The sequence below is a fragment of the Neomonachus schauinslandi genome, chromosome 1, assembly GCF_002201575.2.
Source record: "Neomonachus schauinslandi chromosome 1, ASM220157v2, whole genome shotgun sequence".
In the NCBI taxonomy this organism is placed as follows: Eukaryota; Metazoa; Chordata; class Mammalia; order Carnivora; family Phocidae; genus Neomonachus; species Neomonachus schauinslandi.
In genome coordinates, this window is record NC_058403.1 from 83,401,497 (window position 1) to 83,423,599 (window position 22,103).

General features: G+C 39.3%; 1 pseudogene; it reads right to left on the reverse strand.

Moving 5' to 3' along the window:
• Positions 1-15,590: 15,590 nt before the first annotated feature.
• LOC110582609 lies at positions 15,591-17,343 on the reverse strand (annotated as a pseudogene).
• Positions 17,344-22,103: the final 4,760 nt, after the last annotated feature.

A 22,103-nucleotide genomic window follows, 5' to 3' on the forward strand; every position in this document is an offset into this window, starting at 1 on the left:
TGGCTAATATGTATAAGATATCCACTATATGGAAGTTACCCTTTTGATGATGATTTTTTTTTTTTTTTGCTATTTTTGTTGTAGCTGCTAAAAACTCTGGCCAAGTCTATGACTCAAAAAAACCCACAAAACAAAAACAAAAAACCTTTGAAATGCATGGCCTTCATATGTGTGTTATTTTTTTTCCAAAGTCTTAAACTAATTTATATTTTCTCTATTCCTAATTGTTTAGTTATTATTTATATCTATCGTATTACATTACAACCTACATCAAAACCCTTGTAAAAAGTGGTTTGTGTGTATGTGACAGAGTTTTTCTGCCTCTTATGTTCCCAGTTTCCCCATACTGAATTTTAGGGCATGATGGGAGTCTGAATTTTCTTCCACTTCAGATGCTGCTGCCATGTTTATGGTTTCATGGAGTTGTCTGACCAATAATTGGAATGACCTTGGCATTGATCAAAACCTGCCCTGTACCTTGTCCCTTTTGTCATAAAAAGGTGATTCCAATCTGGGATTAGCAGGGGAGCATGTCTGTGGAAACCTGGTCTTATCTTCTTTGTCATTATGTCATCACCATCTTAGCTGACCAGACCCAACCATCATATTCATGGCAAAATGTCTGCCCATCCATAGGAGGCAAGAAAAAACAAACAAACAAGGGACAGATAATGTTCCCATTCGACACCTGAGGGAAGCAAGGCCCAAAGATGTCAGTGATCAGCACAGAGCTTTCGTCAACACAAAACTGGAATTAAAACCAAGCCAACCACTTTCCTGCATCCTGAACACTAGAAAATGTGACCTCTTAACACACACTGATTAGTCAAGCAATCTATAGCTTGTCAGCACATCAAAGCATGGGCAGATTTACTTGATCCTGCTGAAGATTATAAAAAGAACAATCTGCAGATAATAGCTTCTACTGGCAGAGCTTATGCAGGGGGCAGGGCTCCTGTCCTACCCTAGAAGGACTGGGGCTGCATGAGCCTCATCTCTACCTTTGGATTCTATTGCTCATCCATGAAAGCACTGAAACCTCAATACCACTAGTGTAATAAAAAGGTAGCACCTAGTTCCTAACACAAAGCCCAAGGAACTTTTAATTTTACATAAAGGAAAACAAAACTTTAAAATCAATATCAGATGCTTCAGACACTTAACAAGTGTGTTCGTTTTTCCTTTCCTCTGATAACTTTTGAAGACACCACAAAGATTTGGATTTCTAAACTTTCTAGGAGTGTTTTTTTGTTTGTTTGTTTGTTTTTGTTTTGGCTTAGCAAAGAGCAAAGTGTGCAATATTATCAGATTCCTATATCTAGGAATACAAAGCCTACAAACAAAAGATTTGGGAAGGTTCCCCTTGCCCCAGTGGTTAGGTAGAAAATACCTAGCTCTCCAGTACCCAAAAATGCCAGGTGCTTACAGGATAATGCTTATACCTACATTGAGGGGAAAAGGAAACATTCATTCTCCACTAGCAAAAGCTTTGAAACAGTTAATCCTCAATAAACTGAGCATGCAGGAATCTTAGCTGATTTTCAGGCCTGATTATCTATTCCTTAACATGTCTTTACACATAGTTTTTACAACTATATCAAGACAGAATATCTCTAGCTTTTACCAAAAGTACTTAATGATAACACAAGGAGAAATTTGGCAAAATGCTTGTAAGATTGACTAGACATGAAACTAGTAAGCAAAAGACAAAGTATTACTGCCCAGGTACTAATATGGATTAGCAAAAAACAACGACATTCCTAAATAATAAACTTTTTCTTTTAAGAGCTAAAAAAACCCAATAATTTTAATTTAACAAGCTTAATTTACATAAAAGGGAACGAAATCAATATTATGAGGAAAAATCTGCATAACTGGTATAATTAATTACATCTCTCAAACAAAAGATCTTTATATTGTGCTTCTCTATCAATCTAAGATTGTAGGCAATGATTACAATGGCACCGTACAGATTATCTAGAACATCATGTCCACGCAGACAACACAACAATCCAACTTGTTTTCACAGGAAGAAACCACACTTAGATCCATCAAGAAGGGCACCAATTAGTTTTACTCTTGTCCCTCCCACCCACCCCTCAGGTTTTAATCATCTGTTGTATAGCAACTGTTGTAAATTATGGGTAACAACAACCTTGGAACTTCAATACCAATATAAACCAATACCCCACTGCCACCGTCTTGGCAGTTTGCCACATATGCTATTTTAAAGTTAGGCATTAGGAGGCAGCAGATGGCTCAAAACCACAGGCACAGATAAATATTGTAGGAAGTTGGAAAAGAGACCTAAAGCTGCAAAGGCAGAGAAAACAGACCTCATCTTAAACACAGACTTCCAGGAATTTAGATTTGTTATGAGGAACATAACATTTGTTATGTTAGAAGGGAAACGGGTTTGGCCCTCATAGAGAGTTGTAAAACTATCTGGATTCCATTCCCCATTTCTGCAGCTCTAAGAAAGGCTGATGGTCACCTGAAGGGTTAAACAACATAGGTCTTGGTTTCCTTTAATCTTGTTTTGTTTCTTGGCTCCAGAAACAAAGGTCTCTTGGTTGCCTATGTGGAATTCTCAGGTCGCACTTGCTTTGGCAATGCCCATGCTAATGCATATTCTGTTCAAGCCATCACGGAGACATTAGAACTGATGCGGCCCCATATCGCTTCATTCTGACTAAGGCATTTACATATTTAAAGCATGCACCATAGTTACTCAGAAATGCCAATGCGGCAGCTACGTTAAAAAAAAATACTTGTGACACGTACTCTAATTCAAGGAATTATGTCTTCAGATAACACATATGTGTCTTATTTGGGGAAAGATGAAAACAGACTTTTCACTTTCCTAAAGGGAGAAAAATACCTCTAAATGAAGCATTTTTATTTTACTTATAATGCTTGACTGAATTATAAGACATGTAGCTTAAGCCACCTTAAAAATTGTTTGATTGGTTTGTAATATCAAAACAACTCTTGCCTTTCTCTGGGTATTTACTTTGAAAAAATAAACTCATATAATTTATAGAAGAATTTTATTTCAAGCACAAATAGAAAAGTCCTTAGAAAATATGACTACTAGGAATCAAAACTATAAATGTATGAGGAAGACTGTGTGGTGCATGAAACAAGAAAACATCTCCAAAGATAGTTCCCTACAATTTTTACATTGTTTCTTAAACTGTTGTGCTAAGAAAGCATACATTATGTGCCACACAATACTTAGCTATCAGAACATACAGGATAGAGCAGTAATGAAAAACACATTCAGTATTACGATAGTAATATTGTGATAAACAATTATACCAAACCAAAAGTAATTGCTCTCTAAAAATGCAAATGCTCCACAAAACCTATTTTCCATCTAGGCATGCATGATGATTCCAAACTCCTCCAATAACCAAATTTCAGCTTTATTACAACTGACTATCAAAAGTAATTGAAGAAAATATCACACATTACTTACTGTTTCTGAGATTTCTATGCCATCTTTCTGAATTCAAAGGGGTGGAGAAGAATTACTGCCACGAGGAAGTCTAGCAGGCAAAAAGAGGGAAAACAGCAAGTATTAGTTGTCTGAAATATTAACATCTTCAGGTTTTCTTGAGGTACTTCCCACAAGATCCCAAAGCAAAGAAGAAAAAGGAAAAGTTGGAGAAAAACATCACACACATCCCAAGCCGACTTTCTCCACAAACCCATGCAGCTCCAAACTTTAAAGTAAAAGCTCAAATTGTTGAGCATCCTGATTGAGCAAATATCCAACTTCGGTATCACTGGTTACGTACACAATTTCAGTAAGACGAATGCATCTCCAAAATTACTGTTACTTTAATGTATTATCCAGATTTTCCCCCTGTTTCTCTCCCTTTCTCCCTTTTCCATTCACATTTTTCTTCCTACAAAATGCACATAGGTCTGTTCTTCCTTGTACCCTGAGTCAGGCCTGGCTTTGAAATGCATTTCAATCTCTCAACACAGACTGCTTTCATTGCATTTAGAGTCCCACTAAGGCCCAGCTTTAAAAGCTACTGATTCTTTTTTTCTTTAGCCTTCCTCACAAAGGAAGGGTATTTTGTAAATTACCAGCTCGTTCAGATCAACAAAAGGTACTTTCATAGAAAGCCCCATTTGATTTTGCTCAAATTTGATTACAAGGATGGAGAAAAGGAAAGGAAGTCAAAAAGAAAAACCCCAGATGGCTTTTTCATTCATCTCAGTGAATGAGCTTTATCTGTGCCTTTTGAAACTGTAGCAGTGGAAAAGCATTTCTGTTGGCTTAAAAAACTTGACAAAAATTATTGGTTTGCCATTTCTCATGTAACAGCCATTGGGAACTGGATGAAAAGACTTTTTCATGGGATCGCCTGCTTGGATCAAAATAATGGAGATTAGGTATTTCATTATAAATTACAGTGGGAGATAGAGCAGGCTGTCATATTAATAGCAACCTGCTCATGGCCTTCAATGGTAGCTATTCTCCTAGACAAAGGACCAAGGGGGTTGTCTATTGAACTTGTACTTTAGGCCTGATCAATTTTCTATCATCAAGGCAAAAGGTGAGATGACTAACAAAGGAATTCACACATGAGTGACCTCATAAGCCTACAGATAAAACAGCTTAAAGAAGCAAAATACATCCTGAAATTATGGATGATAAACTATATAAAGAAGAAGACAGAGTCTGAGAGCAGGAAAAGGAAAGAGCAATAGTCTATAATTCTCCTCTCTCTTCTTGGCCAAATGGACACATTAAAAGCTACTTGTTTTCAGCTGCAGATAATTGCAGCATTTGGGTTATAGTGGTCGGCTCTAAATCCTTCAACGCACTTTTTTTCCTCAGCACAGCTCCAGTCATTTCACTCGCTCTTAACAACAGCATTGTGTTCAAGACAAAGCTTCTACCAAGAGTCACACTTAAAAATAAAAACTAAAAAGAATCACAAGCAACACAGGCTTCCAGATATTACACAGTAGACTGTGCGTTTGTTATTTGCTTCAGGTTTCCAGCCTCTCGCCTGCCTCTCGTGCACTGACTTGGAATCTAAAGCTTTTCAAAGACTAAGCTGTACCTGAGACTAAAAGACACAGAATCTTAACGAAGCAGAATGAAACGTGTGACTCCATGAAGACTCTCTCGGAAGAGAGTGAAGATAAAATACTAATCCAAAGAACTAGTGCAGGACAGGTGATTAATTTTTATCCAATCACAAGGACTACTTTAGATTCCAAATTGAAGTTGTCCAAATCACTGTAGAAATTGCTAAAATTGTCTTCCCTGTTATATTTTCATGGAATTTTCTTCAACCTTTCTTAAAAAAAAATAACTGGCATTTCTGCCCTCTAGTCTCAGTATTCCTTGAATTCAGTATGGTAATAGAGAATTTATGTTCCAGAGATAAAACCCAGGTTACCAAAGGTTACTGTTACCTGGAGATGCAGATACTCTGTAAGACTTCTGCATACTACATAAAGCTAATGCAGAGTAAAAATACATGTGAGCTGGGCACCTGCCTGGCTCCGTCCATTAAGTGTCTGCCTTCAGCTCAGGTCATGATCCCATGGTCCTGGGATTGAGTCCCGAGTTGGGCTCCCTGCACAGCAGGGAGTCCACTTCTCCTTCTTCCTTTGCCCCTTCCCCTGGCTTGTGGTTTCTCTCTCTCTCTCAAGTAAATAAATAAAATCTTTTAAAAAATACATGTGAGCAGGATATATTTTTACTGTGCTGCGTATTTTTTAAACCCAAAGAGTAGTATAAGATTATCAATGTAAAAGGACTTCCAACTGCCTAAAAGCTTGAGAAAATACCATAAATATCACCCATGACAGCAGCTGTCAAAATAAGACTATATTTGAAAGGGCACTCTTGACAGGTGTAATGACCCCCCAAATCTTGGTCACAAGCAGTCTCAGTACACACTCACACATATAGTAGTGATGACATAAGGAAGGTCATTTATATGTAGTTCAATAAAACAGGATATAGTGTAATCTGAGGCATATATACAAAAGAATCTGCATTTGTGTAAATGTCCTTTGTTTTTTTAGAACCCTGGATCCCTCAACTATTTGAACTATTTGGAGAGATCACAAAGTTATTAAGGAGGAGTTAAACAACATTGATTGAAGCCAGTGTGCAGGAAAGCTCTTTCTACTATTGATGTAAATGTGGATGGGTATAAGTTTTCCGGAGGGTAACTGGCCAGCATTCTTCAAAAGTTTGAAAGCCTTCATAACTCTTGACCTAGTTATTCCACCTCTAGGAATCTTCTGAGTAGAAACCATCAAAAATGCAGATAAAGATTTTGTTTTCCACAAAGATACCTATACAGTGAGTCAGACAGTAACAGGATAGTGGTTAGGATTACAAATTCTAGAGCCAGACTAGCTGAGTTCCAATTACAACTTGATCAACTTCCAGTTACAACCTTATAACTTTGGTAATTAACCTCTCTGTGTGTCAGTTTTATTACCTGTAAAATGGGAATCTTTAAAGTGTGTTATGAGAATTAAATGAGTTAACATATATAAAACATTTAAAAAGTGACTAACACAGTAAGTACTGAGTAAGTATTAGATTTGTTATTATTACTATAAATGCTCAAAATCTGGAAAATTATCAGCTCAATTGTGATAAATAAATACAATAGAATGCAATATGCCCATTCCAGATCTTGTTTCTTAGTGACATGGAAAAATATTCATACTTAGTAAAAAACTCAGTATTCAAAAATCTCTGTATTATGTGACCTCAACTATATCTGTATCTATATCTATAGCTATATCTATATCATATTTATGTGCATTATGTGGCAATAGTATTTATTCCTGAATAATGTAATTTCAAGTGATATTATCTTTTTATATTTTTTGATTTTTAAATTTTGAATGAACAATTTTAATTTTTTTAAAAAAATCCTTTTTAAAAAGATTTTATTTATTTATTTGAGAGAGAGAGAGCAGGAGCAGGGGGAGGGGAAGGAGCAGAGGGAGAGAGAGAAGCAGACTCCCCACTCAGCAGGGAGCCCAATGTGGGGCTCGATCCCAGGACCCCAGGATCATGACCTGAGCCGAAGGCAGACGCTTAACTGAGCCAACCAGGCACCTCCCCAAAATTCTTATTTTTATAAAAGTTAGTTTATGAAGAAGTAGAACTAGGGGGAACCCCAAAGACCATGCAGTGTTTATCTAATAGAGGTAGGCCAGGCTATGGGGAAAGTCAGAATCTAGTTCTTAGTTCTTAGCCCTAAGATCTGGAGACAAGATGTGCTTCAATAACTGGGAACTAAACTTAATCCCTAAAATGCAAAAAAGTAAAATCCAAGCATAATAGATCCACAAAATTCCCACCCGAAGAAGTTGTCAATATCTGGGTTAGCAAAGGTATCTGACAACAGGAAAATCCAGCCAAATGACTCAGGGATGAACCTGGGGAGATATACACAATGCCAACATATATAGGATGTATGTAACACAAACAGCTTTGATTCAGTTAGGGGCAAAAGACAAAGCCAAGGAATCATAAACATAAGAAGTTTCAACAACAGGGCCAGAGTAGTGACCTAATCAATTGCAGTGGCAGCTAAATATAGACTATAGGGTACAACCAAGGAAAGGACTCTCTATGGAATGTCTAGAAAAGGGAGTAAAGGCCAAGAGGTAGGCAGTTGCTTTCCCTCTTCCTATCCATGGGGAGCTAGAACCTGAAGACAGAAAGGGAGGTGTATGGAAGAGCAGAACCCTGCCCCCAAACCCTGCTGGGCCTTTTGTCAAGCCTGAACTAGGGGGTAGGGGAAGGATGGGGGTGGGAGGGTAAGGACAGGGAAATGCGTGAGCCTAGTAATTGGGCTGTGCTAGTCTTTAGTAACTAACAGTGACTGGAAAGTTACCAAAATCTCCCAAATTATTATTAAGAATCAGGAATGTGACAGAGCATAGTTGAAGGTGAAGAAAGCAGAACTGAATTACTCAATACATGACTTACATGTGTATTATGCCTTTATTGCAAGAAAAAGTGTCAAAGCTAAGTGCTAGACTTTTGAAGAGACTTCAGTTAATAAGAAACAACATTCAAGAATATGAAAATGCCATATGATCCAACAATTCCACTTCTGGATATATATCCAAAAGAATTGAAAGTAGGGACTCAAACAGATATTTGTACATGCAGCATTATTCACAATAGCTAAAAGGTAGAAACAACTCAAGTGTCCATAGAGAGATGAATGGATAAACAAAATGTGGTATTTTCAATGGAATATTATTGTATATTCAATGGAATATTATCCAGTCTTAAAAAGGAAATTCTAATACATGCTACAACATGGATGAATATTGAAGATATTATGATAAGTGAAATAAGCCAGATGCAAAAGGACAAATACTGTATAATTCCACTTCTATGAGGTACTTAGAGTAGTCAAACTCAAATAGACAAGAGAGTAGAATGGTGGTTGCCGGAGGCTAGGGGAAAAGGAAAATTTGGAATTATTGCTTAATGGATACAGAGTTTCAGTTTCTCAAGATAAGAAGGAGTTCTGGAGATGGATGGTGGTCATAGTTGTACAACGAAGTGAATGTACTTAGGGCCACTGAATTGTACACTTTAAAAAAATGGTGAATTTTATGTTATATATATTTTACCACAATTTTTTAAAAGAATATGAAAAAATACAATAAATAAAATAAAAAATATGAAAATATTGCTTCCTGAATGCCAACTCTTTCATCTTATTATCATCCAATGGCAAGGAGAGGACAGAGAGGGAAAGGTAGGAGAAGAGGAAGGGAGACAGTGAGAGAGAGTGAGAGAGAGAGAGAGAAGGGCTGCTATGTGCTGTTAGTTGTGCAATCTGTACAGTTCACCCAGAGACCATGGGGGTAAAATGGGGGTGAAATCCAGCCACGATTTATGCTGACCAAGTGGTATGTCCTAGGGCTGGACTTCAATAGCTGGGAGGAAGGGTGCTATTTCATAACTCATCCACCCAGAAGGAACATCTTATTAATCTGCAGAATGGCACTGCATGTGTCAACAGGCCTTGGAAGGGAGCCAGACTGGTATGCAGACAGATTAAGAATGATGATTTAGATTGAGTGGCAGAGTTGGTTATGTGCTCTTTATCAGTGAACTGGCCACCAATTCTCTGGGATAACCTTCTGCCTGGGAGTTTCATCATTGTCTTCTTCACAAGCTCTTCCCTGCCATCAATACAACCAACAGTATCTCACGCACCAAGGCATATGATATGATATGAGTAAAATAATATGTAATATATAATTTGGCTTCTCTAAATGAGACAAGATAAATTGACTCCAGGTCTAAAACACATGCTCTTCACTTTTCAGAACTACAGGGAACCCCGTTCTTATACCACTTGTCTGTGGATGGTATTTAAAATTTACATTTCTAACCCTGACTTTCCACCCAAATTAATGCCATACTTCAGGTAAGCTACAGGACATTTCTAAATATATCCAAAATATCTATTTGCCCCATTCCACCAAAAAACAGCTCCCTTTCCTAACTTCTCTGATTCTGTTCATGTGTGACCCTAAGTGCCCAGACCCATTATACTGGCAATATATTTGAATCCTCCCTTTTCCTTGTGCCTTACGGTCAATCAATATGGGTCCATTTTTTTCCCTTGATATGTTATATCCAGACCTTCCAGACCTTTCCTGAGGTCATATATGGTCCTGAAAATATAATAGTTTCTCAGTGTTCTTTAATTGATCCTCTTGTCTTCTCTATGGCCTCATTCAGGAAGAGTGGTAATTCCCTTGATTAACTCTATCAACTTGCTCACTCATCTTCCTTGAAACTCTCCCTCTGTGGCTTCTTGGACTCCAACCACTTCCCTGATTCTCTAATCCCTCCAATTCCGTGTTTCTGACTCCACCAACTTCAGTGAGGGACTCTTCTTCATCCCCAAAAAGCACTTTGACTTGATCTTCTTCATACTACACATCCCTGGCCATCTCTCCCTCTTCGGGATCACCTATGATCTATATGCTAATGACTCCCAAATCCACCCTCCAGCACCAGTCCTAAAGCCAGCTCAAGTTCAAGTTCAATATGCTAAAACCTAACCCATTGTCTTCCACAACTCTGCAGGGAATGAGGGAGCAAGTGAGAAGGGGGGACAAGGGAAGAGAGAGAGAGGTAGGAATAGAGAGAGAAAGAAATAGAGAGAGCCCAAACATGCATTCTTCCCATTCTACATTTTTTTAAAGATTTACTTTAGAGAAAGAAAGAGAGAGAGAGCGTGCGCAAGCAGGTGGAAGGGCAGAGGGAAAGAGAGAGAATCTCAAGCAGACTACCCACTGAGCACAGAGACTGATGTGGGACTCCAACTCATGACCCTGAGATCATGACCTGAGCTGAAATCAAGGGCCTGACTCTCAACTGACTGAGCCACCCAGGTGCCCCCCCCCCCCTTTCTAGATTGGTAAAAAGCAACTCTTAGTTTCTCAAGCAACAAATGGCCATCCTTGTTGGTTTTTCTGTCTCAACCTCTAATTAATCAGCAAAACCTTGGAATTACACCTTACAAATTTCTCTATGGTTTCTCCTCTTCTTTTCAATCAAACTCCTATTACTCTAATTAGGATCTGAAGCAGCGATGACTTAAGCAACTATAGTAACCTCCAAACTGAGCTTCCTTCCTAATCCTCAAAATTCATCCTCCACCTGGCCATTACAATGATGTTTTTAAAGGAAAAATCTACCCATGTCACTGTTCTAATTGAACCTTTCAATGCTATCCAATGCTGTAGAGCCTTACTAACCAAAATGCATCACCTGGAACCTTGTTAGAAATGCAGAAACTGGGACCTTACTCCAAGTCTAATGAATCAGATCTGCATCTTAACAAGATCTTCAGGTGATTCATATATTCATTCAAGTTTGAGAAGCACTGGTCTAAAGAACAAAGTACTATTATTATATCTTCACCCATAGGCTCTTCACAACCTTCACAAACTGGTGCTCATCTATCTTCCCAATTTCAACTTGAGACCCCTCCCCTCCACACCACTTTTCCTGCCTCAGGACCTCTGTACAAGTCATTCTTTGCCCAGAATACCCTTTCCTACTTTATCTGGCAATATCTGACTCATCTCTTAAGAGTTAGACTAAATGTCACATCTTCTTACCACCTGTCAAGACCAGAAGTTTTATTTCAAGAGAATAAAAAAGAATAAGCAAGTTTAGAACACAGTATTCATACTAGACATAAGTATTTTTCATGAAATTTTTTTTCAATTTTATGTGTATAGATGCATACTGATCATGGTCTACAACGCATTTCTTACTACAAATAAAAAACAACAAAAAAAATGTCTTCACTAAGTTCAGAGGTTTTGTCAGAAGAGCCTCAGAGTTTTGCCATATGTGCATACCTCTTTATAAAATGGATTGAATTTTATAAAAGTAAATTTTTGCATGTCTGTTTCTCCATCAGACCATGAGTTCCTCCAGGGTGGGAGCTATAACTTTTCCATTTTTGAAAATCCAAATCCTAATACAATCAATGTTTATTGAATGAATGAATGAATGAATGAATGAATGAATAACAGCATTAATGAATTAAGTCCACTATTGTTCAGGAGAAGATCAATAGTTTCTGGTGTTGAGGCAAGGAGTAACAGAGGGACAAGAGTCACACCTTCGGGAGGTGGTCCAGGGTCCAAGAAAAGGCTGTGGGCTCCAGCTAAACTGACTTCAATTTTGAATCCCTACTTTGTCCCTTATGACTGTGTCACCTTGAACAACTTACCTAACCTCACAGAGGCTCAACTTTCTCCTCTGAAAAAAGGGTATGTTATATATTTAATTTTCTAAGTGGTAAGGTAAGTGAGATAACGTTGCATGAAGTACTTAACACATTCTCTAGAACATAGTAAGTGCCCTGTAATTCTGTATTGGTATAAGAATTAAATATAATAATACTTACCTCAGATCTGTGACATTGTAGGCATTCATGAACAGTAATTATTGTAGCTGGGCAATTTATTGGGATTTTTAATATGACAGAATAACCTACCAAAAAAATAATTAATAAAATAATCTCATAATAATGTCAGTATGGTACAAAAACAGACACAGAGATCAATGGAACAGAATAGAGAGCCCAGAAATGGACCCTCAACTCTATGGTCAACGAATCTTCGATAAAGCAGGAAAGAATGTCCAATGGAAAACAGTCTCTTCAACAAATGGTGTTGGGAAACTTGGACAGCCACATGCAGAAAAATGAAACTGGACCATTTCCTTACACCACACACAAAAATAGACTCAAAATGGTTGAAAGACCTAAATGTGAGACAGGAGTCCATCAAAATCCTAAAGGAGAACACAGGCAGCAACCTCTTCGACCTCAGCCGCAGCAACTACTTCCTAGAAACATCGCCAAAGGCAAGGTAAGCAAGGGCAAAAATGAACTATTGGGACTTCATCAAGATAAAAAGCTTTTGCACAGCAAAAGAAACAGTCCACAAAACCAAAAGACAACTGACAGAATGGGAGAAGATATTTGCAAATGAAATATCAGATAAAGGGCTAGTAACCAAAATCTATAAAGAACTTCTCAAACTCAACACCCAAAGAACAAATGATCCAATCAAGAAGTAGGCAGAAGACATGAACAGACATTTTTCCAAAGAAGACATCCAAATGGCCAACAGACACGTGAAAAAGTGCTCAACATCGCTCGGCATCAGGGAAATCCAAATCAAACCTCAATGAGATACCACCTCACACCAGTCAGAATGGCTAAAATTAACAAGTCAGGAAACGACAGATGTTGGCGGGGATGCGGAGAAAGGGGAACCCTCCTACACTGTTGGTGGGAATGCAAGCTGGTGCAGCCACTCTGCAAAACAGTACGGAGGTTCCTCAAAAAGTTGAAAATAGAGCTACCATAGGACCCAGCAACTGCACTACTGGTATTTACCCCAAAGATACAAATGTAGTGATCCGAAGGGGTACATGCACCCCGATGTTTATAGCAGCAATGTCCAAATAGCTAAACTATGGAAAGAACCAAGATGTCCATCGACAGATGAATGGATAAAGATGTGGTGTATATATATATATATATATATATATATATATATATATATATACACAATGGAATATTATGCAGCCATCAAAAGGAATGAAATCTTGCCATTTGCAACAATGTGGATGGAACTGGAGGGTATTATGCTGAGTGAAATAAGTCAATCAAAGAAAGACATGTATCATATGATCTCACTGATATGAGGAATTCTTAATCTCAGGAAACAAACTGAGGGTTGCTGAAGTGGTGGGGGGTGGGAGGGATGGGGTGGCTGGGTGATAGACACTGGGGAGGGTATGTGCTATGGTGAGCGCAGTGAATTATGTAAGACTGTTGAATCACAGACCTGTAAATACATTATATGTTAAAAAAAAAAAACAGAGAAGAAGATAGCAGGAAGGGAAAAATGAAGGGGGGAATCGGAGGGGGAGACGAACCATGAGAGACTATGGACTCTGAGAAACAAACTGAGGGTTCGAGAGTGGAGGGGAGTGGGGGGATGGGTTAGCCTGGTGATAGGTATTAAAGAGGGCACATACTGAATAGAGCACTGGGTGTTATATGCAAACAATGAATCATGGAACACTACATCAAAAACTAATGATGTAATGTATGGTGATTAACATAATAAAATTTAAAATGTGAAAAATAAATAATCTTATTTACATAACTATAAATAATTATATGAATATGTGTTTATATAAATTTATATAAATATTTATGCAAAGAATTAATAAAACAATTTCTTATTTTAACTTGGGATTAAAAATGAGACTCCCCATTCCCCACAGGAGAGTATCTTATTTTATTTCCTTTTTCTATAGCACATATCACTTTTAACTATTATATAATCCTTAATTGTATGTTTATTATTTAGCATCTGTTTCTTCAACCAGAATATAGGCTGCATGAAGACAGAAATACTGTCTGCTTTGGTTACCAAGCACCTACATTAGTACCTGACAGAGGGAGAGTAAGCACTGAAAAAGTATTTGCCGAATAAATGGATTACCAGCTAAGCCTTTATGTCTTTCAAATATGGATTTGCCTTGGTCTGAGGGGGAGTTAAGAGTCTTTTCTGGTGAAAAAGAAAAGAGACAGATGGGACTGGCCACCCCCAAGCCAACCCTAAACAGGCCTTTGTTTTAAAAATCCTAGGCCTGTAAAATTAACAAGTCAGGAAATGACAGATGTTGGCGAGGATGTGGAGAAAGGGGAACCCTCCTACACTGTTGGTGGGAATGCAAGCTGGTGCAGCCACTCTGGAAAACAGTATGGAGATCCTCAAAAAGTTGAAAATAGAGCTACCCTATGACCCAGCAATTGCACTACTGGGTATTTACCCCAAATATACAAATGTAGTGATCCAAAGGGGTAAGTGCACCCCAATGTTTATAGCAGCAATGTCCAAAATAGCCAAACTATGGAAAGAGCCAAGATGTCCATCAACAGATGAATGGATAAAGAAGATGTGGTATATATATACAATGGAATATTACGCAGCCATCAAAAAAAAAAAACAAAACAAAACAAAACAAAATCTTGCCATTTGCAAGGATGTGGATGGAACTTGAGGGTATTATGCTAAGCGAAATAAGTCATTCAGAGGAAAACAAGTATCACATGATCTCACTGACATGAGGAATTCTTTTTTTTTTTTGAACTCCAAGTACAAACTTTATTTCTATTACAAGTATGTTAATAATAATAATAGTAGTAGTAGTAGTAGTAAAATAAAAAGAGGGGATGGGGGCTCTGATACTTGATTTTCAGGGCAAGCCATGGAGCTTAGGCCTCAGTCCTGATCCAGGCAGAGCCCAGCATGGCTCTGGTGGCAACAGGGAGCCCCCAGCCTTCTCCATCAGAAGACAGTAAAGACAAAGGAGCCATGCTCCCCACCAGAAACAGAAGGCAGTTACACCAAATGCCAAAGAAGCAGATTTAAACAAAGCCTCTAGGGCACTCACCTCTAGCTCAACTCATCTCCGAAGCCTTGTTCCTAACATAAATTGCAACTGGCCTGAACACTTCACCAGAGTGCCTCCATACACACAAGAGGCCCAAATTCTGGAGTGGGGAGGGACAGTATACAGGAGAGGGTACCTAAAAGTTCCCAAAGTGAGGCCCCAGCAGAGAAGAGAATCACTTCACTGATGAGTATCAGGTTTCTAGAACCCTCTCTCATCTCTCCACCAGGACTACACAGCACCAAGAAGCAGTGGCAATAGTATGTCAAAAGATGGGCTGAGAGGCCATAACTTGTATTTCTGCGCAGCAAAAAGGCAGTAGCTAAAGATGAAACATTTCTCAACAGCCTCCCTGCTAACCCTCCCCCAAACCCTCAAACTCCCACAGCAAAATCTCAAAAGACACAAAATGGCCATAACCTACAGAAAGTTAAAATCTGTAAAATCTCCCCTGCCCACAGAGCCCGGGAGATGGGGCCTGAACCGCAGCAAGTGCTGCTGTGCAGAAAAGATGGAACCACTGCGCAGGTTCTCTGTGACACCATTACTCCTCCTCCTCTTCCTCCTCTGCATCCCCAGCTCCCTGTTGCTTGGGGGGTTTTGCCTTTGCAGTTCTGTTTTGGTAGTTGGCAGCTGTGGAGGTGACCCGTGAGTTCCTGCCACCTTCACTCCTACGACTTACTCTGTACCTCCCTGAAGGCCCATGGGGCAAGGTGGGTACAAGGTTTTCTGGGTAGAGATTTCACACTGGGTGAATCACTGGAACGTGTCCAGTGGCCATGGCTGTGTTATGGCTGTTTTGATTGCGTGCCCGGCCATCCTGGCTGTCTAAGTTTTTGAGCTTCAATATGCGAGGAGGGCTAGGCTGGCACCCAGGTCTGGGGCCTGATGTGGATGTTGACAGTCAGTTACAAGTTGCTGTCATATTGTTAATGGGTCTCCTGGGTCGGGGGGAAGAGGGTAGGTGGGTCCTTTAGCTGTTTCCTGCTTGATATCATCCATATAACCAGAAGACAAGTCTCCCTGGTGTCTGACACGCCTCTTGGGCAGCTCTGGTGAGGTCTCTGGAGGCTGGAAATCCTGTCTAGGAATCCCCTCTGTCACATGGTTGTTTGCTGTGGCTGGGCATTGGTCACACTGGTCCTGGTGATGGAACAGCACCTCCTCCTCCAGCTGTACCCCACAGAATTCACATGGGATGATGATGCCATCCTCCATGGGGGGTGAATTGCTCAGGCCCATCAAAGAGTCTAACTGGTTACTCGCAGCCTGCTGCAAAAACTTTTGGAAGATGACAGGGTCCTCCACCCCTTTGGGGGAAGTACTGCCCATACTGAGTGAAGGTAAGGCACAGGAAGGATTACAGATTGTCTGATGGTCTATCAGCAGTTCCTCTGGGTAGAGCTCCTCACAAAATTCACAAGGCAACATGGTCTGGTCAGCTGCACCGTTCATGTCATTCAGAGCATTGGAACCTTCAAGGGACTGGTCTATACCACATACAGCCCTCCATAGTCCTGCTCTGCCACACTGCAGGCCTGCCCTTCATTTTGCAGACTTAGGGCCAACATGAAGTCCAAATTTGCACTGTCTTCACCACCCTCTTTTGGGGGCTATCAGGTTCTATTCCTTTCCTGCCCTTCTTGTTCTTCCAATAGATTACTCTGAATTGGAAACTGGGCTGTCATGTTCCTTTGGTTGGTAGTTCTACTATGGAAAGGATCTGATTCAAAGGCTCTCAGGGGTCTTCGGGGTAGCCTCATAGGTGGGTCCAGAGCCTCAATTTGCCTGAGGAGCTGGGATGCAATCCAGACGCCATCTTGACCCCAGGACTCATCATATGCATTAGGAGGCATGGCAACCTCATCTCTCTTTTCCTCCCCATCTCTTCCACAAACTTCAGAATGAGTCTTCAGATCTTTCATCAGGACATTGCACCCACAATTGCCACATAACTCCGTCCGGGCACCACAGTACTCTTCATGGTCCTTCAGTTTGAGAACAGAAAGCTCCAAATCACAGTACTGGCAAAGGGCGAGCCGTAGAGGACACTCAGTCTCCTCATGCTTCTTTAACTGCCTCTTCTCCAACTTCTTATTACATTTGCAGGTCACCTGACAATGTTCTGTAGCCATGTGACTCTCCATGTCAGATTTGGGAAATGGTTCCTTGCAGATAGGACACATACCAATGTTCCTTTGACAGTGGATCTCGTGGATGGTAAAATTAAACACAGGAATTTCTTTTTTGCAACTGTCACACAGTTGAGTGTCCTGGTCATCTAGAAATTCAGCCATCTTTAGTTCTTCCTGAAAACCGGGACGACAGCAAGGACCTGCAGCTGACCCGCTAGCTGCAGACACAGAGCCTCCTCAGTCAGCCCCTACATTGAACACCCTGATATGAGGAATTCTTAATCTCAGGAAACAAACTGAGGGTTGCTGAAGTGGTGGGGGGTGGGAGGGATGGGGTGGCTGGGTGATAGACATTGGGGAGGTTATGTGCTATGGTGAGCGCTGTGAATTGTGTAAGACTGATGAATCACAGACCTGTACCTCTGAAACAAATAATACACTATATGTTTTAAAAAAAAAAAAAAAGAAGATAGTAGGAAGGGAAAAATGAACGGGGGGAAATCGGAGGGGGAGACAAACCATGAGAGACTATGGACTCTGAGAAACAAACTGAGGGTTTTAGAGGGGAGGGGGGTGGGGGATGGGTTAGCCCGGTGATGGGTATTAAGGAGGGCACGTACTGCATGGGGCACTGGGTGTTATATGAAAACAATGAATCATGGAACACTACATCAAAAACTAATGATGTAATGAATGGTGACTAACATAACATAATAAAATAAAATTTAAAAATAAAAAATAAAAATCCTAGGCCTATAGATATCATGCTAGAGTGTTTCAGAAGGGAAAACACAAAGTCTGTGGAATTCCATGGTTGAGGAGGAAAAGTGGCCTCATTCACATAAGGTCCGATTCCCTAATTTGAGAGTAGAGATGGAGTTCTAAATTCTAAGAATGGCAGTCATGAACCTAATGCACCTGAGGTGGTAGGACTTCGGAAGCTAATAGCCCCAGAATTTACTAAAGGCAATGCTGTCTGTCCAGCAGAGGACATCCAAAAATGAACAACTGTTTCCCCTGAGGCTTGTTAGCATGAGGAAAAAAGGCTTTCCTTTCAGAAAAGGAAAATTTTGCTTCACATTTAATTTAATGCCACACAGAGAAGATAGACAAAATGAAATGCGTTAAGAAAAGAGGTGCAGAGGAGCCTGGGTGGTTCAGTCGGTTAAGCATCTGCCTTTGGCTCAGGTAATGATCTCAGGGTTCTGGGATCAAGCCCTGAGTTGGGCTATTTGCTCAGCAGGGAATCTGCTTCTCCCTCTACCTCTACCTGCCCCTCCCCCTGCTTGCGCACACTCTTTCTCTCTTTCTCTCAAATAAATAAATAAAATCTTAAAAAAAAAAGAAAAAAGAAAAAGAAAAGAGGCCCAAACTATTTAAACTAGGAACCAGTAAAGAAAGTAGAGATATTTAACTTGGTCTAGAGGAATTCCCAAAGGACTCTACAAACACAGAGATGTAGCTACACAGACATAGACACAGACTGTGAGGCAGGCATGGAGACAAATGTGGAGCTAGATGCTGATCTAGATATGGGTGTAGATGCAGATGCATACATTCTCTCATGGAGAAGGGCAATAGATTTGGCCTATGTCCCTCCTTAGGTCAAACAGAAATTAATGAATAAAAACTACAGAGAAAATTTTATCAACATTAAAAAAAGTTTCTAATATTAACATGGTCCAGAAATGGAATGAGGTCATTTAGGGGCTGATCTCTAATACTTAAAGTGTTCAGATAGAAACTGAACTACTGTTTAGGTTGAAGGTTATAAAGAGAACATGAGCATTATTTCATTTTATCTAGATGTCTGTCAAGAAATGTAAAGGGCCAGGGCGCCTGGGTGGCTCAGTTGGTTAAGCGACTGCCTTCGGCCCAGGTCATGATCCTGGAGTCCCGGGATCGAGTCCCGCATCAGGCTCCCTGCTCAGCAGGGAGTCTGCTTCTCCCTATGACCCTCCCCCATCTCATGCTCTCTATCTCATTCTCTCTCTATCTCATTCTCTCTCTCAAATAAATAAAATCTTAAAAAAAAAAAAGAAAGAAATGTAAAGGGCCTACATGCAAGAAAAGTTAGCCTGCCACAGTTTCATGGATGGATATTAAATAAGAAATGCCTTTTTAAGCTCTTTTATCTCTGTGGTAAGGGTCTCACTGATGTCTTCTATTCTTTTCTCAAACCCAGTGAGTATCCTTATGATTGCTGCTTTAAATTCTCCATCAGTCATGTTACTTCCATCTGTTTCGCTTAGATCTCTGGCTGTATGGAAGTGCTGAATCACTGGATTGTACACCTGAAACTAATGTTACACTGTATGTTAACTAACTGGAATGTAAATAAAAACTTTTTAAAAGGGGTGCCTGGGTGGCTCAGTCAGCTAAGTTTTGTCTTCGGCTCAGTCATGATCCCAGGATCCTGGGATTGAGCCCCACATTGGGCTCTGAGCTCAGCAGGGAGTTTGCTTCTCCCTCTGCCTGCTGCTCCCCCTGCTTGTGCTCTCTCTGTCAGATAAATAAATAAAATCTTTAAAAAAAAAAAAAGCTTAAAAAATGCCAATTAAGATGAAGATTCCTTAAAAAACTTAAAAATAGAAATACCATATGACCCAGTAATTCCACTACTGGGTATCTACCCAAGGAAAACAAAAACACTAATTTGAAAATATATATGCACCCTTATGTTTACTGCAGTATTATTTACAATAGCCAAGATATATAAGGAGTTTAAGTGTCCCATCGATAGATGAATGGATAAAGATGTGGAATGGAATATTACTCAGCTGTAAAAAGGAATGAGATCTCACCATTTGCAACAATATGGATGGACCTAGAGAGCAGTATGCTAAGTGAAATAAGTCACACAGAGAAAGAAAAATACCATATTATTTCACTTATATGTGTAATCTAAAAAGTAAAACAAGGGGCACCTGGGTGATCAATCCAGGGTGGATGGAGCCCCACATTGGGCTCCCTGCTTGGAGGGAAGCCTGCTTCTCCCTCTACTGCTCCCCCTGCTTGTGTTCCCTCTCTCGCTGTCTCTCTCTGTCAAATAAATAAATAAAATCTTTAAAAAATAAAATAAAATAAAAAGTAAAACAAATGAACAAACAAACCAACAAACCAAAACAGAAGCAAGACTCATAAATACAGAGAACAAACTGGTGGCTGCCTAAGGGGAGAAGAGATGGGGTTGGGTGAAATAGGTGAAGGGGATTAAGAAGTACAAACTTATAAAATAAATAAGTCATAAGGATGAAAAATATAGCATTGGGAATATAGTCAGTAAGATTGTAATAACATGTATGGTGACAGATGGTTAACTACACTTATGTATACTTGGTGATGCAGAATTGTCAAATTATTATGCTGTATACCTGAAACTAATGTAACACCTTATGTGAACTATACTTCAATCAAAAATTTTTTAAATAAAAAAGAAATGCCTACTAATGGTAATAATACAGAAAAATAAGCAAGCTCACAGATGCTCTGAAGTTCTGCTCAACTTAAGCAAACCTATTTAATGTTGTATACCTTGAACACATTTAAATATTGATTAAGATGTTAGAAAAATATAAAGCTCCATTACTGGTACTCCATTAATAACAAACTGGAGTAATTTCACTATTTGTATTATATATTTTAAAAAGGAGCCTGTCCTTTTATATACATATATACACACACACATACTGAATGAATGAATGAGTGAATGAATATAACATAACTGTAGTCATTCCTCAATTTCAAAAGTGGTTAAAAATTTTGTATATATATATGAAAATCTTGTCTGAACATCTATACTGCAAAACAAAACTGAGAAATTAAAATATTACTTAAAGTAATTCAACCAAGTTATTGCTTTTGGCAGACAATATAGCTCATAAAAATGAGTCATACCTTAAACTGAAAGCCTTTTATTAATTCCTCCTGGTCAAGTATAAATAGAAAAACACATGTCCTGCCTAGGGCTTGCCACTTACAATAGGAAAACTAGGTTAAAGAGATGGCAAGCCAGAAGATGGAAAGTGACCCTGCTCTGATACACAGGTGAGGCGGCACAGTCCTCACACTAACACTGACAATGATCTCGATGACGGTAATGGTGATGATGACAATGATGGTAAGAGCAGCATTTGTCAAGCATTTGCTATGTGCCAGACACTGTTCTAAGTGCTTGCCATATACTAACTCCTTTAATCCTTGTAACCACCTTACTGCTACCCCACTTTACAGATGAGAAATTCCAAGGCTTAAACAATTAGAGTAAGCATTTGAATTTACAAATGTCACACAATTAAGAAAAGTAAAAGCTGAGATTTAATCCTAGGTACTGTGATCCTAGATGCTGACATTTATTTCTATTAAAGAAAAACCAAAATATTCTGTTTGAATACCACTAGACCAAACACTCATAGTCACATAACCAAAACTTAAAACTGTCCTGACTTACCTGAAATGCTGACTCTGACCTGAAACAAAACTTAAGCCTTCTTTATGTCCTTACAGCACGACCTTACAGTTTCCTAGATAATCAGCTATAAGCATATGCATTATGCAATGAAAAGGAGTGAGTTTCTAGTAACCAATCACAAGAGAAAACAATGTACTTACTCCTTCCTGCTTCATCAACTGAACAGTAACTACTGAAAGCTCTGCTCTAACCACTTTCTGTTTGAAATCTCCCTGTTCGCAGTTAGCTTCTCACTCTATAAAATATTCATATCGAGTAAAGCTCTCTGAATTTTCTTTTGACATTTCTAACTATATAAAAATATTTTAAGACATTCCAAGAAGAAAGTGTACCTTATATGGTAATAAGCATAAAGTGATGAAACAGGACCTGTCAGGACTTTGCAAAAATGGGGGATGCTCACTTTTCTTATTGGCGAAATCTATATTGGTTTGGACCCAATAACAAGGTT